This window comes from Ailuropoda melanoleuca, chromosome 12 (genome assembly GCF_002007445.2).
Source record: "Ailuropoda melanoleuca isolate Jingjing chromosome 12, ASM200744v2, whole genome shotgun sequence".
Lineage (NCBI taxonomy): Eukaryota > Metazoa > Chordata > Mammalia > Carnivora > Ursidae > Ailuropoda > Ailuropoda melanoleuca.
In genome coordinates, this window is record NC_048229.1 from 41,890,786 (window position 1) to 41,908,252 (window position 17,467).

The 17,467-nt window shown below is 47.6% G+C and overlaps 1 protein-coding gene across 1 annotated transcript in view; it reads right to left on the reverse strand.

The window, feature by feature from the left end:
* LRP3 (LDL receptor related protein 3) overlaps positions 1-17,467 on the reverse strand; it is a 30,715-nt gene that overhangs the window by 11,657 nt on the left and 1,591 nt on the right. The gene's annotated exons all lie outside the window — the stretch shown is intronic.

The following is a 17,467-nucleotide window of genomic DNA, read 5'->3' on the forward strand; positions in this document are numbered from 1 at the left end:
CCGCAGTGGCGCTGTCCGGGCGGGGGAGGCGGCGGGGCGGGCCGGGGGCGCGCACCCCGCCTCGGTGCTGGACAGCTCCGCGCTGCCGCACCGGCCGGTCGGCGCCCCCCGCTCCGGAGCCAGGGCCCCGTCAGCTCCAGCCCGGTCTGCCCCCAGGCCCACGAACGGGTCCCTCCCGGAGAGCGCGGCGCCACTGTGTCGGAGAGGCGAAGGGAGTGGAGGACACGGAGGACTGGTAGAAAGTGGCTGCTTAGGGGACTCGAGGGCAGAACGGCGCAAGGTGGCTCAGGGCTCAGGCCTGTCTGCTCCGTGAGTTGTCCCGGGTCCCGCCCCTGCGACCTGCCCCTCGTTTGCCACAGCCCAGTTGGCCCTGGCATCTCCCTGGAAAGCATCCTTCTGTGCAGAGCAAGGCTTCTGAAGACACACTGGGGAACACGTTAGGCCTCTGGAAATTCACCCCTTCCGGGGACCCCTGAGTCCACCTAATCAGGCCGTCAGGGAATGAAAAGGAGGCTCGCTCTTCAGGCTTGGGGCTGCCACCTGGGAGTGGTGTCAACCAAGGGGCTGGTCCTGAAGAGGCAGAAACTCGGGAGAGAGACATGGAGAAGAGCAGAGGAGGCCATTTAGAGTGAAGTAGGGTCAGCCCTCCTTTCTTGAGACTAATGTGCAACCAGAGGTCCTGGCCTAGAGGCTTAGTATGTGCCCCCGGGCCTGCCCTGAGCTGAGGCTTGGGACCCCTCTTCAGTTACCACCACTCCCTTCCATATCCTCTTTTTTGGAGAGAAGGTAAAGAGGAACTTACACTGTATTAGTGAAAGTTGTAGACCATGAAACTCACTAACTCATTTTTACTGTGCAGGCCAACTGGATTTTAATTAAGAAAAAAAATGGGAGGGAAAACACCTTTTAGTTTTTCTGGGTGGGTGGGTGTGTGTTCTCTCTCTTCTAATTTCTTTGGTGATTTTTCACAAGCCGACTTCGTGAGAGATGTAGCAAATGACTTAAGAATCAAATAACAAGATAAATGACTCATTTATGGTAAAGAGCACTAGCCTACCATAATCTGGTTTCAGAATTTCCCGAGACTGCTGACTGCTCATGTAATGGGCATTTATGTATGGCAGAAATGTTCAACAAGATTGCAGAGCTGGCAGGGAGTGTCCGAAATTTTGTTTCCACTTGAGGATGCCTTCTAGATGCACGTTTTCCAAGCTATGAGAGGAATCCACGGCGGAGACCAAGGCCATGGGGAGTCCTGAGGCAAAAGGAAAAATGTGAACCCCTATATACATTAATCAAAATATCCTCCCATATTTTGAACTGAGTGGAAAGATCAGTAAAAGCTCTACAATCACAAAGTTGCCCAATTTGTCCACACACACTCCATTGTCAACCCTCCTAAGCCCAGGTGGCAAGGGACAGCCCAGCTAGCTACCTGGGAACTTTGGGCAGATTAGAAACAGCTGTTTCCATTGCAAACGAGTGTAGGATCGTAAAACATACGAGCACCAACTATCTGTATTTATAAACTTTTGATATTTTGTTCATCATGGATTATTTGCATTTATTTTTAAAAATAACTTTAAAAGACATGGTTCATCCTGATTAATAAGTTTTTTGGGGCACAAAGCTACTCTTTGCTCATCTTGAGATCTTAACTACCTGACACCCCATTTCCAGTTTAGTGCCCTCTTGAGGCTGCCAACCCAGGCAGGGGGCTTGCTCGGGTTCCCCAATGTAGCCCTGGCCTAATCCTCTCCCCCAACCCAACTAGCCGCTTCTGAAATGGTTCCTGGCAGCCCGGCCTCTGCTGCGGGACTGGGCACCCAGCTCAAGGACCCTGCGGCTTTTTAACAAACATCCTGCCTCCGTTCCAGCATCAGCTGTAACCGGAGTTTTGTGTCTATCACAACCCAAAGCCTCCCAACTAGTTGAGAATTTAGTGCTGGAAAGAGTGTGATGTCAGTAATAACCCCAAGAACTTGCACACTGCTGGGGCAGATGAGGGGGACAGAGGGTGGAAGGCCCCAGGCAAGGGCTCAGTGTCCTCCTGAGGATGCTGGTTTTCCGAGAGAGCTGGTTTTCCGAGAGAGGAGGAAGCCAAGTTGCGGACACTCACATGTGTTTTGTGAGATGCGGACTGGGGGCCACTGAGGCCTTCAGCCAATCTGCTCCAGGAGTGAGGAGAGGGGAGGGGCACAGAGTTGTCCCCCATAAACCTCTGTCCAGAACAATGGGGTCATTCCCAATGCTCATTCACAGCCACACACCCCAAGACCCCTGCAGAACAGGGAGGCAGCCACTGCTGCTGAGAGCTCCCCATATCTTCCTCCATCATTTGCCTGTAGGAAGACGCAAATTCAAGCCCGCTCTTATCCAACTGGTTGCCAAGTTGGATGGTCATTGTTTTTCTTGATTTCAAATAGTTAGAATTTACTTGGAGATCAAAGGCTAAACGTGACTTTGGCAGGTTAGTTTTACCTTGGAAGCAGGTGCCTTCCACGAGGGTAAACCCTTCTTTGTCCAAACTGCACTCTAGACCAGACACTTCTCACTCTGCAGTCGGCACCTTTCCCTTGGGCTCCGCTCCGTTCATGGTCACATCGTTTACTGAGTCAATAATCCCTACCCCAATCCCCCAACGCCAATCCATCACTAAGACTGGATGGCTCGTCCCTACCATGTATCTCAAATCTGCCACTTCTCTCCATCACCACGGCACCTTCCTGGCCCCAGCCTGGCACCATCCATCTCCTCTCTTGCAGATATCTGCAGAAGCTTCACATAGTGCCGGGCCTCCCCGACAGCAGCTCACATTGTCAACGTGCAAAATGCATCAGGCCCCTGCAGAAAATACTCCAGAACAGACCTCAAAGTTCTTAACCTGAGCGTCACGGAGGGCCTAGCTCTGCCTATTATCCTCTCCAAGCACCCCCACCTCCACCCAGCTCGTCCTGGCTGTGGAACATTTCCACTCTTCCCAGAGCAAATTTCTATTCTTCCTTCATTCTGCCAGGACAGCCAGGAGGCAGAGCGGAGAGCACGTGGAGAGCAGTGCTCAGCCCTGTGAGCCGCCCCTCCAGCATGTAACATACTGACTGACCCCCAGGCTTCAGGCCCCCCTTGGAGAGAAGCACCAAGCCCCCCAGGCCAGCTACTCACTCAAGTGATGAGAAGACAGTTGTGTCTGCATTTTGAGCCAATCTCTCCTTGAACAGAAACTGTCCTTGGGCACTTTCCAAGACCCCTCCTGCGACGCCAGAGGAGCCCCAAAGGACAGTGTCTCCTAAATGGCTATTTTGCTCCATATACATTAGAATCCATGTTTTTCAAATGACATTTTTAAATCTCAGCCATTTTGGTAGAAAGTAGCATGAAAACACATACCTGAGGAATTTCTGAATAGCACATAATGTACAAATTTTGGCATAGGAGGACAGGAGGACAGGGAGAGGTAAGAGGGAAAAAATAGCTTTAGAGAAAGGGCGTTGGGATTTATTTGAATTTAAAATACTAAAAATAGCAGGGGCACCTGGGTGGCTCAGTTAGTTAAGCATCTGACTCTTGATCTCAGCTCAGCTCGTGATCTCCGGGTTTTGAGTTCGGGCCCTGCATTGGGCTCCATGCTGGGCATGAAGCCTACTTAAAAAAGAAAATACTAAAATTATCAAAACCACAATGAAATACCACTTTCCATCCATTAGGATGGCTATTACTAAAAAAGGGAGAGGGATGCCTGGGTGGCTCAGTCAGTCAGTTAAGCATCTGCCTTCAGCTCAGGTTATGAACCCAGAGTCGAGCCCCGCATCTGCCTCCCTGCTCAGCAGGGAATCTGCTTCTCCCTCCTCTCAGCCCCTCCCCCTGCTCCTTCTTCCTCTCTCTCTAATAGACAAATTTTTTAAAGGGGGAGAAAGAAAGAACATAACAAGTATTGGCAAGAATGTGGAGAAGTTAGAACACTTGCACACGGCTGATGGGGATTATGATGGTGCAGCTGTTGTGGAAGACAGGTGGGCAGTTTCCCAAAGGTTAAACGTAGAACGGCCATGGGACCCAGCAATCCCACGTTTGAGTACACACTGGAAAGAAGGGAGAGCAGGAGCCCCAGGGGGTACACTCGTGTTTATAGCAGCGATACGCACAATAACCACAGGGCTGGAGGCTACTAGGTGTCCATTGACAGATGACTGGATACACAAGATGTGGTGAATGAAGCCACACAATGGAATATTCCTCAGCCTCAAAAAGGAAGGACATTCTGACACGTGCTACAGCATGGTTGAATCTCGAAGACATCATGCTACATGAAATAAGCCAGTCACAAAAGGACTCAAACAGCCTAATTCCACCGATAGGAGGGACCTAGGGGAGTCAAATTCACAGAAACAGCGAGTGGGAAGGTGGTTGCCAGGGGCTGGGGGGAGGAAAGAACAGGGAGTTCGTGTTGGATGGGTACAAGAATTTCAGCTTCGGGGATGGATGGTGGTGAAGGCCGAGCCACGGTGTGAATATACCTAATGCCACTGAGCCACACGATGCGAGTGGCTAAAATGGTAAATTTTGTGTTGTATATATTTTACCACAGCAAAAAAAAAATTACTCAAAATAAACTGACAATAAAGTCAGGTTTGTGACAACATTTCCACCTGTGCTCCATGGGGTGAGGTGGCCAGTCTGATTGTGGCGTCCTGGTGCCGCTGCCCGCCCCGCCCCGAGCCTTGAGCGGCCAGGGGATGCCGGGAGAAGAGCAAGGCTGGGGGCTGAGTGCCCACTCCACCCTGTGAGACACCCAGGCACCAGCCCCAGCCCACTGAGCCGGCCCCACCACACCTGCAGGTGTGTCCTTGGGGATGGGCTTGGCGTGGCACAATGGCTCTCCAAGGTAGTGCTGATTCTTATGACTTTAATAGACCAGCAGCAGTAAAATCATTTTGCCTTTGGTATTGAGCAGTAATTTTAAAATTATAGACCTGGAACAGTGATGGTAAGTATGTCGTAAAAGCACCATTCCAAAAAAAAAAAAAAAAAAAAGGAAGACTTTTATTGCAATCAAAATGTTAGCACCAGGTTACCCCTTGGTTTACATAACCTGCTCCACAGTATTTTGAATGATGAGTGCAGTTCCAATTTTCAATCAAAAAGCTCCCCTCGGCCTTGCTGAGCACTCAGAAGTGCCCTGAAACAATAATCATTTGTGTATTGATTTGGGGGAGAATCAATCCAATTCAGTCCACCTCACTAAATTATTAATGGAGCAAAGCACATCAGAGCCCTGAGGTGGGTTAACAGATAAGGTTTGTTCTTTAACCCTGTAGCTGCCAGAGGTAGAGACGTGACAGGTTGAAAGAGTCTGAGTCCAGAGGCACACGTGCAGATCTGGGAACCCCAAGGCTGCTGGGATGGCTTAGGAAAGCCAGCAGGACAAGCCCTCACACCCCCAGGCGTGGGTCCAAGTGGAGTAGAGGGGAGGCCAAGCTCACTTCCAGCCTCCAGGTGAGGGTTCTTGTCCCTGTTAGAGCCCCTCGGAAACCCCCCACAGGGGACACAAGGCAACTCACCAGGGCTCGGAGGCCCCCTCCTCCACATGGAGGGCAGCAAACCTTTATTATGGACTTGATGGTTGTATTTCAATCAACTCATTTTATCCTATGCAAGCATTTCCACCTCAAAAGGAAATTCTCTGTCATTACCTTGAAAGTAGATCCAGACTGTAGCTGTAAATAGAGAACCAGAAATAGAAGCAGGACCCTAACAAAACATTGTACATTTTGTTGCCTGCATCCCTGTTTCTCTGTCTGTCTCTGTCTGTCTGTCTCTCTCTCTGTGTGTGTGTGTGTGTGTGTGTGTGTGTGTGTGTGTGTGTATTAATCTCCACCAGGGAGTTTTAGGAAGTAGTCCAGAACATTCAAGGCACACTAGCATCAAAACTGAGAATTTCTCCTCTGTTAAATGAGAAAAACTGGAGGAGAATTGAAGATCAAATAATGTCCTTGTATTGTGGTTTAGAGTTATTCACTGCAAGATGCGACAGTCCCGACCCAGGTCATTCAGGTCCCACTGAAAGGCACCTCGACAGTCCCACAAGCAGGAAAAGAGGCATGAGTAGGCACAGACACTGGAATTGACCTGCAGAGGGTTCAGTCTGGCTTCCCAGCTCACTCTCCATGCGAGAGGCTTCTGAATTTTTATGAGCCTTGGCTTCCTTACCTGTAAATAGGGGCACGACAGGACCTACCTCACTAGGTCAGGGTAAGAACTAAAAGTGTTGATACCTGCAAGTTGTTAGTACCTACAACGGTGCCTGGCACAGAAGGAAACACTAGCCATTACCCGAATGCGCACCTCTGGGGAAACTCCTATTCAGTCTCCAGAACCCAAGCCAGACATATCTCTGCCCTCCCACCTCTCTGTTCCTTCTATACCTTGAACAGGCTCCTGGGGCTGTACGCATCATCCTCCTGTAATTTACGGGCCCATTTTGGTGACTGTCTGTGTCCTTCAGCCATCAGCATGCCTTCTACATCCCCATCACCCAAGGCAGCAAAGCTCACGCCTGGTGGGAGATGGTCAGCAGGGGTTTACCCACTTGAGTTGAAGCAGACGATAGCGTGGCTCTGGCTGTGTGCAGAAACACTGTTCTTTCATCCTGTCTTTCATGGGAAAGAAGTCCCACCAGCATCCCCGAGAATCTGGCATCACTACCAGTGAACCCCACCCCATCCCATTCTCCCTCCCTGACCCAGCTGGAGTTTGGTTCCCATACTGCCTCTTCTTCCGTGTTATACTTTTACTACTTCTGATGTACCCATGGCCAATGTATCATATGGTTTTGTGTGCTTTAAACTTGGATATAAGTGGCAACATATACTTGTATCCTCTGATAAGTTGCTTTTTCCCACCCAGCATTATGTCTTCAAGATTTAACCACATGATCTGTCCAGATCTAGTCTATTCATTCAGGAGCCAAGAAAATGCACGGCTCCCTGTCACACTCCCCACCTGCTGCTCCCAGCATGCAGCTGAGCATGGCAGGGGTACGAATGCCAGCCCGTGCTGCCAGGTGCGGGACTCAGCTAATGGCCAGCTGACAGCCTAGCCAAACCTTTCTTGAAATGTGCTGCAATGGGAGCCTCTTTCTACCTGCTCCTCCTTCACGGGCAGGGGTCATGTCTGCATCAGACCTGGGGGCTGTCCCCCCTTTATTGTTCAGGCATTTTTCCCCCAGGAAATATCTTATAGATCTAATCCCATTTTTGTGTCTGCTTCTCAAAGAACCCAAACACATTATTTATTCGACCACAGAGAATGCCACCACTTGCATATGCATTACATCCCGAGAACATTCACACTGTGTTAGTGTTTTGCAATTGCCAGGAATGCTGGTACCATGTGATGGCTTCCGGGTCGTGGAGATGCACAAGTGGGCTTTTCCCCTTAGCCTGGTCTCAGGGGATTTATGGTCCACTGTGGCCCTCACTGACCCCAGCCTCCTGGGAGTCATGCTCTTGTGGACACCTCTCCCCTTGAGCATGGGCTGTGCCTAGAGATTCTCGTTTATGAATAGCAATAGTGATGGATGTCACCTTTCAAGATGAGGTTACAGAGAATCATGGCCTCCATCTTGGGCTGCCCTCTCCCGCCATCTCTCACCCAGGCACTTGCTCACTCTGAGGGAAGCCATGGTGTGAGCTGTCCTGTGGACAGGCCCACATGGCAAGGAAGAGGATGGTCCCCAGCCTCAGCCCTCGAGAACTGAATCCCACTGACAGCCAGTTTGTGAGCTGGGAAGACGATCCTCCCCCAGTGGAGCCTTCGGATGAAACCGCAGCCCCTTGACTGCAACCTCATGAGAGATTCTGAGTCAGAGGCGCCCAGCCAACCAGCTTCTTGACCCACAGAAACTATGAAACTTAGAAACAGATCAGTTTTTAAGCCACTAAGCTTTGCAGTAATTTGTCATGGAGCATAAACTCATACCAAATAAAACTCATACCAAATCTAAATGTATTCGTAAACATCCACCCAATTCCCCCTACTCCAAAACTAGCAATTGCTCCTAGGCTCTTGCCTATGATGAAGCATGGCCACCATCCTCTTATAATTACAGGGTCATTTCATCTTCACTCAGCCCCAGAAGCTTCTGGGGACAGCACCATCACCATGCTGGACACACCTGTCAGATCTTAACTCCATTACTGCCCCTCTTTTCTGTCTCTCTCTCTCTCTCTCCTTCCTTCTTTCCTTTATTCTCCAAATATCTTGGAACCCTCATCATGCACCAGGCAATGTTTTAGGCAAGTCTTCTCTTCCACAGCAATGGAGGAGAGGACCAGAACCCTGCTTGAGGACTGCTATGGGATAAATTGTGTCCTCCCCAAATTTGTATGTTGAAGCCCTAAACCCCAATACCTCAAATGTGACTACATTTAGAGATAAGGTCTTTAAAGAGGTTTAAATTAGGTTACACTGAGACCATTGGGATGGGCTTTAATCCAATCTGATCTGTGTCTTTATAAGAAAAGGAAACTTGGACAGGATATGTGAGCACATAGACAAAGGGCCACTTGAAGACACAGTGAGAAGATGGCCATCTGCAAGCCGAGGAAAGAAGCCTCAGGAGAAGCCAAACCTGCTGACACCTTGACCTTGGGCTTGCAGCCTCCAGAACCGTGAGAGAATAAATTTCCATGGTTCAGGCCCCTGTCTGTGGTGTTCCATGATGCAGCCCCAGCTAACTAATACAAGGACTCGCGGAGAGCTAGCTGCAAACCTGCCAGTGCGTAAGTGAGTGCTACACCTTCGTGTGGAGGTAAGCACGCCAGAGAGAAGAAAACCTGGGCTCGGGACCCAGGGATCTCAGGTGGCCTGGCAGAGGGACCACAATGGTGGCACAGCCCACACAGGCGGCCTTCAAGCTGAGACGGGAAGAATGAGGAACTGGTCAGGCAGAGGTCTGGAGCCAGAGTGTTGCGGGCCAAGGGAACAGCTTATGGAGAAGTCCTGGGCTCTGGAAGATGACTGCTGAGTGGACAGACTGGACAGGTGCAGGGGTTAGGAGGCTCTCCCTTCCTGGTTCCATGCCTCAGTTTCCTTTTAAGGACGCTCTGGCCCTTGCCATTGCAAGAAGTCCAGAGGCCTATTGATCAACACATTCTGTCCTGCTCCCTGCAAGCGTTGACACGCATGCGACCAAAGTCAACCAGGCACCCTCTCTCAGGTGCTGGTTCCAGAGAAGAGAGAGCAGGGGCGGGAAGCGGAAACAGAGAGTGGGGGTAGGGTGGGGGACAAGGAGTTTGACAGCTCGTCCTTGGGACCACCCATTTGTTCTGCCAGTGCCAAGTTGGTGGTGCCAGCTTGGTGGCTGTGAGTTCTAAGAACTGCCCCCCAAATGTCCTCTCCCTCCCCAGCAAATCCCCCTGGTGGCTAGGACAGGTGGCGGTGCCCATGTGGGGGAAAGCAGTCTCCAGGGGCTGAAACTGAAGTTCTCAGGTGTCAGGACCTATGCCCAAGTCTGTCCCCTGAGCCACTCTAGTGCAGAAGTTTGGGAAGTGAGTGGAATGGCAAGGGGGAGCAAGAATTAGATATTTGCTTTTCAGGGAAAATTTGACAAGCAGAAACACCTGAGGGAAGGTGTGGAAAGCAGGCTCCAAGTCCACATAGCAACATTTAAGAAATATAAACAAAAACACAGCTATTCAATGAATTCACAGCTCACTGGTTGGCCAGGATAGGCTCACAGTATATAGAAGTCATATTGGCTTGTTGTAAAGAAAATGAACAAAAACTAACCACACAGAAAAACACTGCTATTTTGGCAAATATCCTTTCAGCTACCTAAAAAAAATTTTAGGATGGCTCAGTCAGTTAGGCGACCAAATCTTGATTTCGGCTCAGGTCATGATCTCGGGGTCCTGGGATGGAACCCCACTCTGAGGCTCACTGCTCAGCAGAGAGTCTGCTTCTCTCTTCCCCACCCCACCCCCGTCCTCTGCCCCTCCCCCACTCACACGTGTGCATGCTCTCTCTCTCTAAAATAAATAAGTCTTTTTAAAAAAATGTATTGTGGTAAAATAGACATAATATAAACTTTACCACTTTAGGCATTTTTAAGTGGTCAGAGGTGCCGTCCACCTCCAGTACTTTCTTCTTCGTCCCAAACTGAAACCCGGCGCCATGAAACAAAAACTCTCATTCCCTCCTCCCCCCGCCCCCAGGCCCTGGAAAGCACCATTCTCCCTTCCGTCTCTACGAATTTAATTCCTCCAGATGCTTCGTGTAAGTGGAATTATGCAATATTTGTCCTTCTGTGCCTGGCCAGACGACTTTTCTAAAGGCACATACAGATTTCTTTGTAGAAGTGGAATCCCAAATAAGCAGTTTCGTAACTGTTTCTGCTTGGAGGTACATCGGTGACCCGTGTCCACATTCGCACCTGGAGCTCTGCCCCCTCATTCTTCGTGCCTGCCCCACACCCCCAGACAGCCGTCCGTGTCATTTGTCCAACCCATCCCGCTGACGGACATGAGGTTGTTTCTGGTCTCTCTCCCCAGCCATCTCACTGAATGACCTCAGTCTTCATCCCCACTAAGGAATCCCATCAGGTCTTTAAAATGAATGCCCACGGCTATTGTTTCGCGCCAAAGGGAGCCAATGAAACACGGATGCACATTGTCAGTGTACCTAGAAGTTGGGATATAAAAATGCTCATTTTCTCAGCAACTCTGGGAGTTCTCATCAGCCTTTATATAATATTTTGTTATGTGGCTGGAGGAAAAAAAAAAATCTCACTGCTTCAATTTGCTTTTATATGTTTTCTTGGCCATTTGCCTTTTCTTCCTTTGTGAATTGCCTATTTCTACGTTTACAACTTTTTCAAGGAAAAAAAATATTCGGAAATAGAGAGGTATGTGTGCCACCCTCAGGACCAAGACCAAATAAAACTGGGCCTCCGTAAGCCTCTCAGAAGGGCACATTTGTCAACAGAATGGATGTGCCTTGAAATTCCTGTTAGCAGGTTTCCAGGCCATTTTATTTGTTCAATATGTGAATTATTAGCATCGCAGCAGCTGAAATAATCAGAGCCAAGAAGCTTAAAGGTTTCCTTGCAGCTCCGACATCTCAGATAACAAAGGGAAAAAGCTTGTTATTTAGCACTGGAAATACAAATTTACATTTTTCACAGGTAGCTGAGGCCGAGGGCATCTTCACCTCGTGCCGGCACCTAGTGGGCTGTGTGCGGAGAGCAAGTCCCTGAGATCCTTGGGGTGGGCTTTCTTCCACGTGAATCCCTATACTGTCAACAAAGGAAATTGTGCAAAACACAAGGGAGTCGTGTGGGTTTGTTTTTTTTTTTTCAGAGAATGAGCATCAGAAATGCCTGTTCCAAAGCTCACTCAGATGTTTATTTAGATAACATTCCATGTGGCTTAAAAAACTAACAGGTAATAGTGTTTACATTTCCCTTTGGTTTTTTTTTTAATTTTTATAAATAAAGAGAAAATAAGCCCAGTTTTCCTAATTTTGTCCCCAAGAGCCAAAGTCTCATTGGATTCCATCTAAAGTGTGGCCACGGGTAGCCACATTTGACATCGTCAAGTGTAGAAGGCAGAGAGAACACGGACACACCCAAAACCATGGTGAACTCAGTGTTCTCTCAAGTCTAACTGCAACAAGGACGACAATGACAACAACAATAATAATAACTGTTCTCATAGGAGTTGTCACATTTCGAGGCAACAAGTTCATTTTCTGCTCCTAGGTAGGCAAAAATCCCAAGTCATTATCCCCATTGTCATTGTCACTCTGATATATCTCAGCCCAAAATTCAGATCATCTCAAGGCAAGTCTTGGTGTCCTTCCTTACAACGTCCTTGTCCTGGACGTCCTTTGAGCACCCTCTCTTTGCAAGATCCCTGCATGCAGTAAATCGGAAAGGCTTTTCTTCACTTCATGAAAGACGAAAGACCAATGTGGTGTGGCTTGGCCACAGTGGCCCAGCACTTAGACTAAAGAGGAAGGAAAGGGGCAGGTGATATGGAAAAACTCCTCTCTAGAAGAAAACAGAACGTGTCTAAGGGCAGACGTTTGAGCATTAAAATACTTCCACCTGCAAATCACAGAAACCCAACACAACATTTCCTCAGGGACCCTGTCCTGCGGTGTGTCCCAAAGCTTCACACAAGAAATGCATGAGAAACCTGGCAGCAAACTGTGTGCTTTGGGGCTCTCATCCCAGCCCCTCTCCCTGTGCCTGAGCTGTTCTCTTCCCCCAGCATCTTCTGTTTCCTGAAACCACACGGCAGGAAACATGGCAGCCCAGGGCCACCATCACTCAAAGCACCCAGGTCTGCACACTACAGGTCAGCCCCTCAAGTTCCAAGTTCTGTGGAAGGGCTGTGATTGCCCCAGCCTGGCTAGCTGCTCTCCTATACAGGCCATCCTGGATCTGGTGTCCAGCTGTGGTCAAGGGCTAGCATCGCCTGGTCTTAAAGTCCTGGGAATTGGCATTAAGCAGGACCACTCCTAGGTATTCCTGCAGTGTGTCCTACAACTGGCCATGAACTTCTGAATTGAAAGTTTTCGGTGTGAACACAAGTTTTCAATTCACCTGGGTAAATACCTAGGAGTGGGATTGCTGGACTGTATGGTAAATGTATAACTTTATAAGAAGCTACCAGAGCTCACTGAAGAAGAAATGGATAAAGCAGATAGTTCTCTATCTATTAAAGAAATTGAATTTTTCATGAAAACTTTCCAACAAAGAAAGCTTCATACCCAAATGGTTTTATTGGTGAATTCTACTAAATAATCAAAGAAGAAATCATATCAATCCTACACAACCCTTTCAGGAACATAAAATAGGAGGGAAACTTCTCAACTTGCTATATGAGACCCGATTTATCCTGATACCAAAACCAGAGAAAGACTTTACAAGAAAAGAAATATGCCATCCACAGATGCAAGATTCCTCAGCGAAACAGTAGCAAATTTAGTCCAGCAATGTATTCAAAGGATACTGTATCACAACTAAATGGAGTTTATCTCAGGATTGCAAGGCAGGTTCAACACTGGAAAATGAGTCCGTGTGATTTGTCAAAAACCCGTAGATCTGCATACCACAAAGAGTAAATTTTACTGTGCGCAAATTTTTAGAAATCACCCAGAACGCCAGGGGACTCCAAGACGGAATGCGCACAGTGACAAAGGAACCTGTTTACAAACGGATGGCTTAAGCTCCCTCAACCTGGTGAGGAAGGGAGGAGCTAAGACAGTGTTTTGACTAGATTCTCTAAGAAGAAAGAAAAAAAGANGGAGGGGACTCCAAAGACGGAATGCGCACAGTGACAAAGGAACCTGTTTACAAACGGATGGCTTAAGCTCGCTCAACCTGGTGAGGAAGGGAGGAGCTAAGACAGTGTTTTGACTAGATTCTCTAAGAAGAAAGAAAAAAAGAATTACATGTAAACTTGTGCTGTGGTTGGCAAATTTGTTTCTCAAACAGATCCAGGCTACGAATTCCAAAGCTATTTTACATGTACAATAAAGCTGAACAAATAAGTAGATAAGTGATATTGGAGATAATAAGAGGTTTTTCACTGACTGAGAAAGAAGTTACAAAAGAAAAAAAAAAAAAAGCGGGGCGGGGGGCAATGCCAGAATGAACACCATGGTGCTGGATTGGAGTCAGAAATAACAGTATGGGGCGCCTGGGTGACTCAGTTGGTTAAGTGACTGCCTTTGGCCCAGGTCATGATCCTGTACCCCTGGATCGAATCCTGCATCGGGCTCCCTGCTCAGCAGGGAGTCTGCTTCTCCCTCTGACCCTCTCCCCCTCATGCTCTCTCTCTCTCACTCTCTCTCTCAAATAAATAAATAAAATCTTGAAAAAAAAAATATCAGTATGAACTCATTTGCTAAAGTATGTACACAGACAGAAATAGAGATATGTGTATTTGCATGTTTAGAATACATACATAGAATTCTCTAGCTCGGGGCCCCTGGGTGGCTCAGTTGGTTAAGCCTCTGCCTTCAGATCAGGTTGTGATCCCCGGGGTCCTGGGATCGAGCCCTGCATTGGGCTCCTTGCTCTGTGGGGAGCCTGTTTTTCCCTCTGCCCTGCCCCATCTCCCCCGACCCCATTCATGCTTTGTCTCTTAAATAAACAAATAAAGTCTTTAAAAAAAAAGAATTCTCTAGCTCACTGAGAGAGCCTAGAAGCAGTGACACTCCAGTAGCAGAAATCACTCCCAGCACCCAGATCTTGATTTCTAAATGCTCTTCTCTCATATAAGGAACCAGGGATTTGGGGAGAAGAGGCTGATTCTAGGACCGGGACAGAGAATACACAGATGAGCTGGGAAAGCCAGAAAATAATATAGTGCTAAAAAAAACAAATCAACCAACCAACCTGAATGACATGCTCCCCCAGCCTAATTACGAGAAAACATCAGACAAATCTAAATTGAGGGACATTCCACAAAATACCTGACCAGTACTCTTGAAAAGTGTCAAAATCATGAAAGACGAAGTCAATGAAGACTGAGAAGCAATCACATGTCAGAGGAGACTAAGGAGACACGAAGGCTACGTGCAATGTGGGATCCTGGATTGGATGCCAGAACCAAAAGTGGACATTAGTGAATAAAAGTCTGGAATTTAGTTAACCAATGTTAATGTCATTTTGATAAACATACCATGATTATGTAATATGTTAATATCACTGGCGCTGAGTAAAGAGGACATAGGAACTCTCCGTACTATTTTTGCAACTCTCTGCAAGTCTAAGATTATTTCAAAATAAAAAGTCTCTTTAAAAACACAAACAGAGTGGGGTGCCTGGGTGGCTCAGTTGGTTAAGCATCTGCCTTTCGCTCGGGTCATGATCCCAGGGTCCTGGGATCCAGCCCCATGTTGGGCTCCCTGCTCAGCGGGGAGCCTGCTTCTCCCTCTCCCTCTGCTGCTCCCCTTCCTTGTGCTCTCTCTCTCTCTCCTCCCCCATCAAGTAAACAAATAAATAAAATCTTTAAAAAAATAAAAACACAAATAGAAACCAGTACACACTTATTAGAATGGCTAAAACAAAAATAATGGCGATACCAAATGCCGGTGAATGGCGAAGTGGCAGGGCAACTTGAATTCTCGGAATTGCTGATGTGGCATTATGGAAAACAGTGTGCAGTTTCTCATAGTTTCTCACCCTATGATTCAGCTATCCCACGTGTAGGTATTTACCCTGGAGAAATGAAAATTTAGGTATACACATATCTGTATTTGAATATTTATAGCTTTTTATTCATAATGGCCCAAACTGGAAATAACCCAAATCTCCTTCAACAAGATAAACTGTGGTACACTCCAAAGTGGAATATTACCCAGCAGAAAACAAGAAACTACCAATACACACAACATGGATGAATCTCAAAACGGATGAAAGAACCCAGACTCAAAAGGGTACACACTGTATGAGCCCATCTGTGACACTCTCGACAGACAAACCTGTGATGGACAGTACCCCAGTGGTTTCCAGAGGCTGGGATTTTGGAAGCGTTAACTCCTAAGGGGTTAAGTACAAGGGATTTTGGGAACTGATGAAGCTTCTTTATCATGATTGTGGCGGTGGTTACATGACTTTATGCATTTGTCAAAACTCGAAACTACACAGACACAGAAGGTGAATTTTATTATATGTCAACTATTTTTAAATTTTAAAATTTGTCCAGTATATATAAAGTCAAAGTCCTCTTGACACCTCATCCCAGTCTCCTCCTTACCTTTCTAGAAGTAACCACTAAAATGAATTTAACATAGGTTTTTTTTTTACATACTTATGTGTTTACCCATAGAAAACACAACATTTGTGGGTTTTTTAAGCACAATAAATACGATCACATGGCACGTATCTTTCTTCCTCTACTTTCTTCCCTCAGCAGTCGAGGGGATTTTCAAGGGTCCCTTCGGAAGCTCTGTGAAGTCATTCGGGAGCAGATGCTGTGTCCCCAGGACCATGAGAGGACACTGTGAGCTCCATCCACCCTCCCTCCTTCCTGGTAAGGGCATCTCTAGTTACCTCTGGGCCCTCAACACCCCGAGGGCTCAGCCCAGGGGGTAAGTGGAGCTGGCCAGCTCCCCCCAACCACGTCTCAGGGACCTGCCTGCATGGCCTGAGCCAATCACTGCACATTTTATATTCCTTCCCCTGATCTCAGAGAACACAGTCAAGGAAGAACTCTGCTCTCAAGACTCAGCCCAAGATTTCGGAGCCCTGGGGAAGCTTTCCACCCTGAGCCGCCGGGGCAGTGGGACCACCTGATCCGGAGGCAATCGCAAGGGAAGCAGAGCCAGGGGCTGGAGAATGAGCTAATAGGTCCTGAAAACATTGCTGGACACTGTGGAGCCCCCCCCCAACCGGAAGCCAGCACCACCCTTGAACTTCCCAGTGTCAGGAGCCAGTAAAGGTCTCTTTTTCCTTCAGCTGGAGGAATCCTGAGGAGTACGCGTGCCCATGCACCAACCGCAGAGCCCGAAACTGAGCGTTCGCGGCAGGTCACCTGTCCCCCCGCCAAGAGGAGCCTGGCGTCCGGCCCTTCCCACGGGGCTTGGGTTCTGCAAGCTGCCACAGAAGAAAAGATGTGACAATAAAATACAAATGCCATATCATTGAGGTTGGTTGCAAATATAAAATTCGGCATTATCTCAAAATTACCGGGAGACATTGTACATGTGTATGTGGCTAATAGGTTACCACTCACTGGCTACACATTTGTTCGTTTTAGAAGGTAAGGAATAAAGACCATACTAAGCATAACAGCCGGCCTCTTCGTTTGTTTACCTCCAATCCCATTTTGAAATGCTGTTGATCTAGAATCAATTCTTAGCTCAATAATGAGATTGTATACAGTCTAGAAACATTTGTCTGCGAAAAGCCGAAGGAACCTCTTGGCTGGTCCTGCGGGACCCTCTCTGCGTCCTCAGACCTAGCCAGCCTGCATCAAAACAATGTCTTTATGATTATTATATCCGTTTTACATGTGCAGAAACTGAGTCACAGAGAGGCTGAGAAACGTGCTCCATGTTTATCATTGGCAGCAAATACACACAGCCTGCACATGGCAAAGCAGCCTGGTTCTGGAGTCTGTGTTCTTACCCATTACATGACATGGCTTCTCGTATAATTTCAGTCTATTTCTTATTTGAATTTTCATCGTAAGAATTTACTAGTATGATTGTATAATTTTAAAACTTTATTTAAATCATAGTTCTGTGATCTAATCAAGATCATTCACTCAACATTATCAAAGGAGTCACCAACCAATGAAAATGGAGCTGTCACCATAATTCAGAGAAGCTGTCCCATTGAGGGGAAATCCTTGCAACCCCAAACACCCCCCAACACTCTCACTTATCCTGTCTCTATTAAAACCCTTTGAGGCCCCAAAAGCTTTTGCATTAAAATGGTGGTTTAACAATC